This window comes from Ochlerotatus camptorhynchus, unplaced genomic scaffold, assembly GCF_037179485.1.
Source record: "Ochlerotatus camptorhynchus isolate MF236.1 unplaced genomic scaffold, CSIRO-AGI_Acam_v1.1 ptg000631l, whole genome shotgun sequence".
Classification (NCBI taxonomy): domain Eukaryota; kingdom Metazoa; phylum Arthropoda; class Insecta; order Diptera; family Culicidae; genus Ochlerotatus; species Ochlerotatus camptorhynchus.
The window spans coordinates 334,433-347,049 of NW_027041110.1; positions in this window are offsets into that span (position 1 = coordinate 334,433).

Sequence of the window (12,617 nt, forward strand, 5' to 3'; positions counted from 1 at the left end):
GTACCCTATTGATTCTCTTCGAGCGAGAAAAATCAGGAGATAGCGAGAGTGAGGAATAGGATATAGGGGAAATGCAGGTAATGTCGGCCTAAGTGTCCCTAATTTGGGCCCATACATAAATTCAGCAATTGACTAAATTTTCAATAGCGATCAAAAATATCCATTAGTACCGTCCTAATGACGCGTTCATCTAGATAAAATTGATAAATAGCAGACTTTTAGCGATGGGCCCAAATTAGGGACATGTAGGCCGACATTACCTACATTTCCCCTATGTGTGTTCATTGTGAATTCAATCTGTATGTCAGTTTCTTGTATGCAATATTGTCTTCACGCAGAAAAATTTATCGTTGAAACAAAAATATTTGAGGTAAATTTAAACGTAAACTCAGTTTGTTCTGGCCACAAAAATAAACAAGGTTTATTTCAAACGTATTCCATGTTTGAAGTCATGTAATATTAATGTTTAAAATAAAAATAATTTTACGTTTATTTTAAAAATATTCGTGTTGAAAATAAACGTGAATATTTTTGTTTGGTTTGACAACAATGCGAACAAAAATAAATATGTTTATTTTAAACATGCTTCTTATGTTTGAAAGAAACATACTTAATTTTAAATTATATTAGCATTTGAATGTAAGATAGAGCAGAAAAATTGATTGCCAAGAGATGAAAAAACGATCTGCAGGAAGATCCCGAATTCAGTTTGATTGCAATGTAGGATTGGAAATGCAGGAATCGTAAGAAGATGAGGATGATGAGAAACCGTTGAGTTCGGCAAGGAAGGAGGATGCATGCAACACTGATTTTAGTAAGAAGTTGATCCAACAAATTAATCATTCGAGTCAGGATTGTGTGAATATGATAAAGCTTGCTGAAGTTTCGAAGCAAATGGAAAATGAGCAAATGAAGTTGGAGCAATTACGGAAAGAGCAAGAACACAAGGCAGGTGTAAATGAGGAGCATGTTTCGGATCTGTTTGTGGCAGGAGAGAAGATCAAAGACAAAAGCTCGAAGCAAACAGGAAGAAAAATGACTTTTTCAGAGGGGGGGGGGGAGTTGCTGGAGGTTCCGCAATAGATTCAAATTTAAAATGTCATTTCGGATTTTCGTTTCCCTTTGTTAAGATACTTACCTAGGTGGGTTTCCGCATCCATGACTTCGGTTTTGTTGCGCGGGCCGTTTTCAGTTGATTTGCAAAGCTGGGGCAATTTTTTTCCGAATGTAAAAGAAGGAAAAAATGCAGGGCACGCTAAAAATTGTTTACCCAAATTCTATATTGTTGAAATAAATATGCTTCTGATTTTAATTCAAACATATATATTTTTGTTGCAAACATGGTTTTAATTTATTTTGAATTATTTATATGTTTATAGAATGAACATTTTTATTTTTGATTTAAATGAACAAAATTCAGTTCCGTGTTGTTTTGAATGTAAATATAATTAAATATGTAAGGCAAATGAAAGACCACTCCCATACCAACGGTCCAAATAAATATTGTAACCCAGTCACACCAACAACACATAACACAGAACAGATAACAGGAAGGAGTAAGGATGAAGGTGGGCGTTGGAAACAGGAGAAGGATACGGACAAGGGGTGGTGGAAAAGTGGGAGGGTGATGGAAATGGGCTTAGGTCAAGGGGGAAGCTACTGGGTCAAACTCAAGAGAAGGTGCTCTTTCACTTCAGCCATTGCGCGAGATAGTTCGATCTGCCAAGTTTGCTATAAGTTTTGGAAAAAATAGTGAAGAGTTACCAACAAATATCGGCTAATACCACCGAATACGGAGTCAGGACCCATTAATTACGGGCTAATCCACGAGGGTGTCCGTTAACACGCCAACACCCGTGTAGCAAGCGTCCTTCGGTAAGACACCGACGACCACTGAGAGACCACCGTCCATCACCTGATCGAGCCCCAGTGCCACATCTGTCGTGCCACACGGTGACAACCGCCGAGCACCGGCATCCACTGTGAACAGTCCGTTCATCCGCCGTCGAAAAACCCCACCCACTGCAGAATCCCGTCATCGCTGGCCAGCACTACACACACACACACACTACAGATACCGAAACCGTAAGTAATAAGTGAGTGAGACAATAAACGAGTTAAAAGTGATAAAGAGGTGTTTTGTACTTCGGATCAGTGTCGACAAGCCAGGAGCCGACCTTGAAGCTCCAGGGTTTCAAGCTCGAGCTAGCCAACAAAAGAGGCGAGTGTAGCCCACCCCAGACGATCTCCGTGGCTAGACCAGAGGTTAGGGGAATCCCTTTAAACTAGCCGATCTGGCTAGCCATCAACAAACTTTGCCGAAGATTGTATGTATCTGTTTTCAAATATGAGAAAATTAGTTTTTGAATATCAATAAATTGGAGGACTACCAAACGTTATTTTACAAAAAGGCATATAAGGAGCACGGCCAATGAGAATAACTCAAAGAGAGCCACTTCTACTCAGTTATATGATAAATTTCTAAAATAGCCTATTTTAAATAGGTATGAAATGCATATTTTTTTCCCTCTGTTCGGGACATAAAATTACTTCGACCAGTAATTTGATATATTGTAGTCATATAGGGGAATTTACGTATTCTCGGCAACCTAAGCAGCGACCTTCTTTCTATAGCCTTTTTCTCTATGGAACGCACACATATGCAGTATTGGTTTGTTTACAATCTTTTGCTGCCAGCTGCTCTAACAATTTCAGTCGAAAGAATTGTCAAAAACTGTTTTGAAACGCTTTTACAAAGCTCCAATCTTCTCTAGTGAGAGCGAGTATTGTCGGCAACCAGTTTTTCTTCGGCAACCGTTCCATTTGAACTGCATGTAAATCTGCTGTTCTATTATCGGCAACTCGAAATCAGCTACAATTTGTACACTGAAACAAATCGACATGTACCGTTTATTGGATCCATCTTATAACATAGCAATGTCAGCAGATTTATTCATTCTATGTGATGATTGATAGATTCCATTGGATTATCACTTAAAAACTATGACTGCGATATGGAATAATTTCTATCGTAATTTCACATACTTAGTACTTGATAATACTTTGCTTCGAACGTGGTTAGCGATAGGTAAAAAGTATATGAATATTGTCTGATATATTTCATGGTGAAAAACTGTTGATATGTCATGGATGGGAACAGACATCTAGAAACTAATGGAAAATCATATAAGTTTGCACTATGAGAAAATTCAGTAAAATATACCTGTTTTCATGATGAATATTGCTCACTAAAATATATATCTTATAAGATAATCATGTATATTTTATTGGAGTTGCTTTTACTGATTTTTGACGTTTGTTGATATGTCGCGTGTAAATAGACATGTAGAAACTATTGGACTGTCATTTAACTTTGCAGTATAGGAAAACATATATATCTCATTGTAATAGCTTGCTTTGATTTTTGACGTTTAAAGATTGTATGTTTTTCTCGGATGAATATCGCTCCCAATAAAATACATCTTACATGATTGTTCTTTATAAATTATTGAAACAATTTTCAACGATGTTAACGTACACTCATTAAAATGATTAGTGGAACTAAATACTACTAACAACAATGATACTGTATTGAATAATCTTTGTTTATTATTGTTTCATATGATAATTGGTTCCAGAAAAGAATGTATTGAGATTGAAAAAAAAAATGATTCTACTGTAATATTTACTTTGCTATGATTCTAATTGTAAGCCTTCTACACGGCTAATTCAGATTCCAGCCCTAAGTAGTATTCGAACTTCATGAGCCAGTTCTATCAAATCATATAATTTAGTCGTTGATTTATTGCACACAGGTGCATTAAGAAATATTTGAACAAACCACACCACCGAAACGGAACATAAATTTGTCAGTGCTATTTGTCTTCACTCTAGCAAAACGAGCATAAAGTTGCACTACATTCCATGTCGGGAGAGCTGTTCTTACTTCATGCTATTTGAACGAGCTCAATCTTGAAGTCAGCCGTGGCCCAGTGGAATCGAGCACAGACACCGAAAGCATCACACCTCAACAGATCTTGATCGAATCCCAAATCAGCTACAATAAAAAAAAGGCACAACTGTGAAAGCTCCCACTGCCTGATGTTTATTTTTCGAATTTATTTTTAGAAATCGATTAAATATATGTGTCAAAAGAAGAAGTAAATTTCATGTTATTTTCACATAAACTTTACTTCGATTGATTTATGACACATATATTATATTGTGGTGAAAAGTATAGCTTATGCTTATGGGTTTCAAATCCTTTTCAGTTAATTATTATAATTTGATCGATTTTCATTTATCATATGACGATCATATAAAAGTTACCAAATTATCAGCATTGTAAATGTATCAGATATTCATATAGAATTTACCTGACACATTTTCAATCATATCATTTTCAATGGATTATCTTATAGCGCAAATTTATTAGACTTCCACATAACAGGAATATGTCAAATTCGTTCAGTGTAGTGCGTGTGTTTCATTTCAAGAAAACCCTGCTAGATTGCTTTTTCTCAGTGGTAAAAATATAGTCAAATTGAAGCTGAAAGCATAAAGAATCGTTTGCATGCATTCAGCGAAGTGTTTTCGTAAGAAAATCCAGTGAAAATAGTGTTTCAATTTGGGTTGCCGAAAATAGTCTGTCATGCCGAAGCCGTCATTTCCCCTATATACATACACTCAAAAGATTTTCAAATCTAAATAGATTAAAAGTTACGCTAAATCGCAACTCTCCTGACCGACGCATAAATTGGAATAAAGGGAGAGAAAACTGACTTAGTATAAAAATGCTTTATGCAGTCAAATGTATAAAGTGTGAATATTCAAATGATGCATAAAGGGGATTTATTCCATGAATAGTATTTTTATGTGCTGGTCAGTGATATTTCCAATGTTATTAATTTTAAACATAATAATAATGTTACAGGAGAAAATTTATTGTCAATTGTTATTTATCACAATAAATCATATAACATAAACTGGATTAATTAATAATGATATGCAGAAAATTTTAACCGATAAATAAGTGCAATAGTGGGTATCCAAAATGTTATCTGTGTGGTTTCCGTGGGCATTGTTAGAGATGTGGCAACTTGGATCAGCTGCTATCCAGTGATTCCTCGTGTTGGTCGTTTCCATTAGATTGATATTGACAGGACAGCCGAGTCTCCAAGCAAAATCTACTCTGCACATCCATCAACGGGGCAAACAATCTCTTGGCCTATGGTGATTTCAAAACTGTAGTCTCACGCTTCCGAAACTGTTCAAACGATCTGATATCGATCCGCGCCAGTTTCGTTCAAGTTCGGAGTGTATTTATAGTTAGCCTCCTAGGGTCCAAAATGCGGAAAAAATTGACCGTGATAGTGCAAACCGAATGGCGCTAGCGAGTGATCGGATTCAGGTTCATATTTTTTGGTGTTGTAACCGGCCTGGAAAGAGAGGATGTTTGGATCTAGTTTAGAGTTGGCATTTGGCAAGCGAAACTGTTCAAATTCACCTTACCAGCAGTTCTTCACCGTTTCAAAACCGGTCATCTTCATTCGGTGCCATGAAGGTCCTAAGGTTGCAAACATGGTGCAATTGAATTTTGGAGATTGTTGTACTTGGGCTCGTTTGCTTGCCAACGTTGCTTGAAGCTAAAAACAAAATTATTATTCAAATATTCTTCTCAAATCTTAACTGATTCAATTCTTCAATACTTACTAAAGCTTTGTTGAACTATGGATAAAGACGACAAGAATTCCTATTCTTGATTGTCAACATAGCGTGTCACACAGCGTGTGAAGCTCGACGAGAGGGCTAGAACGATAATGGAGTCTTTCCAAAACAGTTTTCGTCCTTCAGCACTTTTAATTCTTGCGCAGCTTTGCTGTCAGCGGTATACACTGATCGAATTCTTCGCCAGTAGTCGGACTTATAGTACGTTCAGACTACAGAGTTATAACATGTTATAGCGCTATCTTGATGGTGGTTTCTGTGTTGCAATTATTTAACAACCGTTATAACATGTTATAACTCTCCAGTCTGGACAGCGTTTTATAGTACGTTCAGACTACAGAGTTATAACATGTTATAGCGCTATCTTGATGGTGGTTTCTGTGTTGCAATTATTTGACAACCGTTATAACATGTTATAACTCTCCAGTCTGGACAGCGTTTTATAGTACGTTCAGACTACTGAGTTATAACATGTTATAGCGCTATCTTGATGGTGATTTCTGTGTTGCAATTAGTTGACAACCGTTATAACATGTTATAACTCTCCAGTCTGGACAGTGTTTTATAGTACGTTCAGACTACAGAGTTATAACATGTTATAGCGCTATCTTGATGGTGGTTTCTGTGTTGCAATTATTTGACAACCGTTATAACATGTTATAACTCTCCAGTCTGGACAGCGTTTTATAGTACGTTCAGACTACTGAGTTATAACATGTTATAGCGCTATCTTGATGGTGATTTCTGTGTTGCAATTAGTTGACAACCGTTATAACATGTTATAACTCTCCAGTCTGGACAGTGTTTTATAGTACGTTCAGACTACAGAGTTATAACATGTTATAGCGCTATCTTGATGGTGGTTTCTGTGTTGCAATTATTTGACAACCGTTATAACATGTTATAACTCTCCAGTCTGGACAGCGTTTTAAACGCTGTCCAGACTGGAGAGTTATAACATGTTATAACGGTTGTCAACTAATTGCAACACAGAAACCACCATCAAGATAGCGCTATAACATGTTATAACTCTGTAGTCTGAACGTACTATTAGTATAATTTTGATAACATAAAATAATCGAATCAATGTATAAACATTGGTTATGCATAAAATGATTAAATTTTAATCTTTCTTAAATTAGTAATATTTTTGAGTGTACATATACAGTTGTCATTCTTGCCTTCATCGCAAGGAATCGATTCTAATTGAGGGGGTTAGAAGGAAAGGGGTGTAAGTGACTTTGATCGATTCTCTTCATCGACTTTCTCTTTCGTTAATAATTCAGCTGCAAACACATTCCTTGATTCGTGTGCCATTCTGTATGCTAGATGAGAACCTCCTTTATTAAACTATGTGGCAGAAATAGCGCAAAATCGATTTATAATCGGTTTATAGCTGTGGCTATCAAAAGAGAAAGTCGATGAAGAGAATCTAACCCCCTCAATTGAAAGGTCCCGCTATTTATTCAGCCCATAACCGCAAGTCAGTCCCATCTGTAAAAAACTGGAAATGAGAAAACGGTGTTCAAATATTTGCCAAGTTTGCTCATTTTACAGTTATTTTGGTGAGATAATTTTGAAAATAAGCGTGAAATGTGAATTTTTCAATGATCAAGCACTCATGAGAATAATTCTTATGCGGTTTTGAAATCAACATTTATAACTGATTTAGATGAATTTAAGCAAACAACCAAGGGGTAACACATCACGGCACACTGCTCGGCACGCTGCTCGGATAGGGCACAAATTGACAAGAATGACACTGAATATATTATAAAACGGCATCACTGCTTTTTGCTGACGTGGACTAAGGTTTCGTACTTTGTTGACAGGCGCTGATCTTCTTTTCAGGAAAAATCCATGGGACTAGACGATCGTATCCCGGATTAGAAGTCAAACCTATACAGGACTTTGCTCGGATCTCTCCTGCAGCCAGTACTTCGTCTAATTCCCTGCAAGAGTTGTTAAAGTGTGGTGATAAATAGCAGCGCCAATAGATGCCCAACAAACAATGTGTGCTGATTAGAGGCTGAATAAGCAATTTTTTAGCTGAAGAAGCATATTTTTGCCTGAATAAGCTCTTATTCCGCTTCCAATGTTTGTTGGGTGGAGGATTGTCTCATATCATCAATGGTGTTATTACATTGCTAGATTTAATGATTGTTAGCTAGAAATCAGCGATGTAAGTCAAAAGTGTCAGTTACGTTACATCAAGATATACTGAATACATTTCAACAACCTAAACCCGATCCTTAACCCCTTCGAACCCTCGTTCGAACCTTCCCCTTGGCATATAACAAAATCAAATTCGACACCTCGAAGTTGTTCATCTCGAGGAAATCGATATACTTTTTTTTCAATATCCCCACTAATCTTTATGTAGCCGTCCTCCGCTTGCAGCCAATTGAACAGTACTACCCAAGGGGTGAGACAGGTTTACTCTGAAGGGGAATTATTGACATAAATATTGATGATGTGAATACAGAAATATTGTCAATACCGATGTAGTGACGTCAATACAGAATGTATTGACATACGATTATTGTCAATAAATGCAGTCGTGTAGGGTCCACTTGAGTTGCTTTTTTGCAGAGAGTAACTCAATGTACCTCAATATTTAATCGACGTTCGATTTTTTTTTCTCTGCTTACTCCGTTTACTCTCTTTAAGAATATGCTCCTCATATTAGACGTCAGTTTTGTTTGTAAACAAAGTAAGCCCAAGTTTATCCTGAGGCATTAAAATAGCTTGAAAATTATGGAAGAACCTGTGCCGGTGCCTGCTTACTACCAGCACGAGCTTACAGTTCCAGCCAGCTTTCAGCAGTTGTTCTTCTTCCTCAGCAGCCAGTCCCAGTTGTCACTTCAAAAGGATCATCGCTGATCAAACAAGCTCTCTAAACAGCTATTCTTCTACACATCTGGAATTTCACCTATAATGCAACGATCCCATCAGCCGGCGCCGGTGGTGTAGTGGTATAAGCGTGACTGCTTTCTAACACCCCAATGGGTATGGGTTCAATCCCAGCCGAGGTCGGTGGGATTTTACTGAGGCATAAAAATCTCTGGTCACGTCTTCCGTTGGTCCCGGCCCATGTGTGTTGTGAATGGGTGCGACATCCTACGCAGGTGTGGAAGCTGCCTTCCTGCACATTCGGTTGCCGTCAATGGATGGCAATCGATGTCCGTCGGTGATTGGCACTAGATTGCGGAACAGAGACCGACGTTAAATAAAGGAAAGCAACGATCCCATCAGCATTGATTGATCCAGTAGTAGTAACAGCAGTCCCATTGAAAATGGTAATAACTAACCCGGATCCCCTTCTCGTGAGCATCATGCAAGTTAGCTTTAGCGTGAAGATTCCATCACAGCACATCAAACATACCGTGGTGAGCAATATTCCAACCATGGCCCCTCCAATAAAATCCGCCGCTACAGTTTCCGATTTAGAAAATATCTCCCCGGCGGGGCAACAACCGATTAACACCCAATTCTAGCTCCGACGGCAACGCTACAAACCATTAGCACCGCGGAATGTTCAGCCAGAGACTGCCGTCGACGGTCGAAGCAAAATCACGGTGGTGTATCGCAGAAACGGGATCGTATCACGATCATCCGGAAGGCACAGCAAAAGCACCAAAAGAGGAAGGATGGATGTCCACCGTCAGTAGAACGGCACAGTGGTAATTAAGAGCTCGGTTCGCAGTTTCATCCAGCGGCAGTTTGCCAAGCCATGGGAACGGGATTGCTTCGAATAGTATTGTAGTACGTACGGGGTACGTAATTTGGTGGATTTTGAGTATTTGTTCAGACAAATCGAGTATTTCCATTGCTAGGCAGCAATAGGTTCCGTTCACGTTCGCAGTTGGTAAGGGTTGAATGCAGGATAATCAAATCAATCAATTTAAGTGTCTCCGAGTTTCGCTGAGTTATTGAGTTCTGTAAATATGTTTTTTTTTATTGTTGATTTGATTAACAGTAGCTTTTCGGCTTCGCATGAAGATGCACCATATGTCATATGTTGCTGCATGCGAAAAGTGGGACAGCAAATGACAGTGATCTTTCTCACTGAGCAATGTGAGTTACTCGAGGTGCATCAAAAGCAACTCAGAAATTGCTCATGGTTAGGAGCTGTCTTGCCCCTAGGTTCTACCTCCACCTACCTAGCAGTTATCATTGTTGTTGTACTGTTCCATAGTCAGCGCCACGGATGAAGAACCACATCTAGCTTTCCGGAATCTATCCCACGAAATATAGCTAAGGACCCGGCATGCACCAGGGCTACAATCAGTCTTCTTGGAACAGATTTGGTTTGGTTTGCTTGTTCTGGTGAAATTTCCGTGCTGCAGCAGTGATTTTAGGCTGCATACATCAATTTATTTTTATCGCGCTTCGTTTTCTTGCACAATCACAAAAGTCATTAAATCTTCAGGGTTGCCAAACTCATGGGATACTTGATTGACACGCTTCGGCATAGCTTTCGGCACAGCGAAAACTATCGGCACAGGTTGAGGTGTGCACAGTTGATTTGCAAACTTGCAAACAGCCGTATGTAATCGTTAGAGTTAATATATTATTAAGATTTTCTCGGTACAAGCATAGATGTAACTCTAAGACCAGAAGGTTCCGAAGAAACGTGCTCAACTTTTTGGTTCAGCTCTGGTACTCTCTTCGGTCCCAATCTAATCGATGCACCCCTCGAAGCATAAGAAAATACATGAACCCCTCATTTTGTCTGTCAAACTTGCATAGCGAATCAAAACAAACGTAGCGTAGAACTAGAATTTCGACTAGAATGGGGTACATTGAACGGTTTGCTTGGGACCGAGCTTGGGACCAATAGGCTAGTCAAGTAGTGATCCAATTTAAAATCGTTAGTTTCCACGGGTTGGCAGTGTTGGTATGAGGTACACTGAAAAATTGCAATAACAGGTTCGTCACCAAAGTTTTATCGCCGACTTCGGTAATTTTTACCGAAATCTGAACAGCTTAACTGCTCGGTAAAATTTATGCAATTCAATTCAATTGCTTTTCAGCTACTTTGAAACTAAATCTCCACTAAAATGACAATATTTGGTCATTTAAACAAGGTTGACCATGTTTTGAAAGTATTTTCAAGCTCAATTGCCTTTAAAATGAAGGTCAAAGTTTTACCGAACGTTCAGCTGTTCTGATTTCGGTAAAATTTACCGAACACGAAAATATGTGTCCCACACATGAATTTTTCCAATGTGATAAACAAATGATATATTTATATGTGTCGGACACATAGTTCTTATGTGTACACATACAATTCATGTGTAACCACACATACTATTCATTTCACTAATAAATTTCATGTGTACTTCTGAGTGGATTCTGTTTATGTGTGTACAAATGAAATTCATGTGGAATTTTACATGGAAATTCGCCAATAAAAATGTGTCGAATTTTATCTGTGTATAAATAGATATTTTCACAAAGAAATACTGATTTAAATGTGGCAACCCGGCTCAGAGGTTGGTCTGGTTCACGATGGAAAATGAACAGGTGGGCAGGAACTCACAGTCTCCCAGTGTTGGTGAGTTCTTTGCCGTTAATGTTCACGAAAAGTTCACTATTTTGCTATACAGAAATTCAAAACAAAAATTTTTATCTCCGGATTTGGACAGTTTTTGACCTGTTTCATACTACCGGAAGGTGTATGCTGATCACAAATGCCGTGCCAAACTGATTTCCTACTCAATTAATCAATCTATGATGTGAAATTCGCTAATAAACACGAGGAGCATTTCTTATAGCAAATATGCCATAACAAAATGGGCATGGTAGGCAACTGTAAGTTTAGAATTTTATTAGTGTATGCTGGTCACAAATGCCGTGCCAAACTGATTTCCTACTCAATTAATCAATCTTTGATGTGAAATTCGCTAATAAACACGAGGCGCATTTCTTATAGCAAACATGCCATAAGAAAATGGACATGGTTCATTTAAGTAAACAAACTAACACTTCTTCCGACTGTTACACCTATGTATTAGCCGTCTCGGGTCTGGTTTTCCTTAAAAGTATATTCCCCCCTTCCTTAGTAAGAGTCCCCCCTTCCTTCAGGAGTTTCTTCCAGCTTCCTACACGCTAACTTCAGCTTACTCACCGGGTGAGTCGATCGTACTCACTTTCGTCCGATGTATCGAGTTGTCAAAAACTGAGTAAATGAGAAATGTCAAACTGCGTAAAAGCCACTCAGTCAGCAAAATCCTGGACTTAGAAAAAATGTCAGTCTTTTAGTAGAAACGATTATTTTTTTTACGTTCCCTTAATTCCCCCCATAAAGTGATTCCAATCAACCAGTCGAAACCACCATTAGCATTTCCAGGAAAAGTTACTGAAGACCGGCTGAAATGCCTTCAGGTAAGAAGGAATTGCTTAGGGAAACGGTGTTGAAGCATTTTCTGCTCCGGTAGAATGAATCCGGAGCAGGAAATTTCCATTTCCTTAAATAAAAATCAAAACAAAAACACTCCCCGCAACTGAAAATATTGCTGAGTGGATTTGACTCAGTCTACGTGAGAACGTAGTTTACTCAAAAGTGAGTCAACATAAGGCTACTCAATTTTGAGTAGCCCTACTTGCCGCTGAGATGAGTACATTCGACTCAATTTTCGTATAAGCGTGTACTTCTCATGAATGGTTTTCTTGGGGTTGTTTGGCAACACTTTAGTTTGTAAACCCACTGCAAACAAAACGGCTACCATTATGTTCTCAGTTTATGTTAGTGTGGGTGTATACTTTTTATGAATGGCAGGGTAGCCAGTGCTACACCTCTACACCTTCGGAAAACCGCACTCATTCAACAACATAAATGCAACGGCACTCTTCCTCTCCTACGTTCGATTGAGCATAGAACTTTT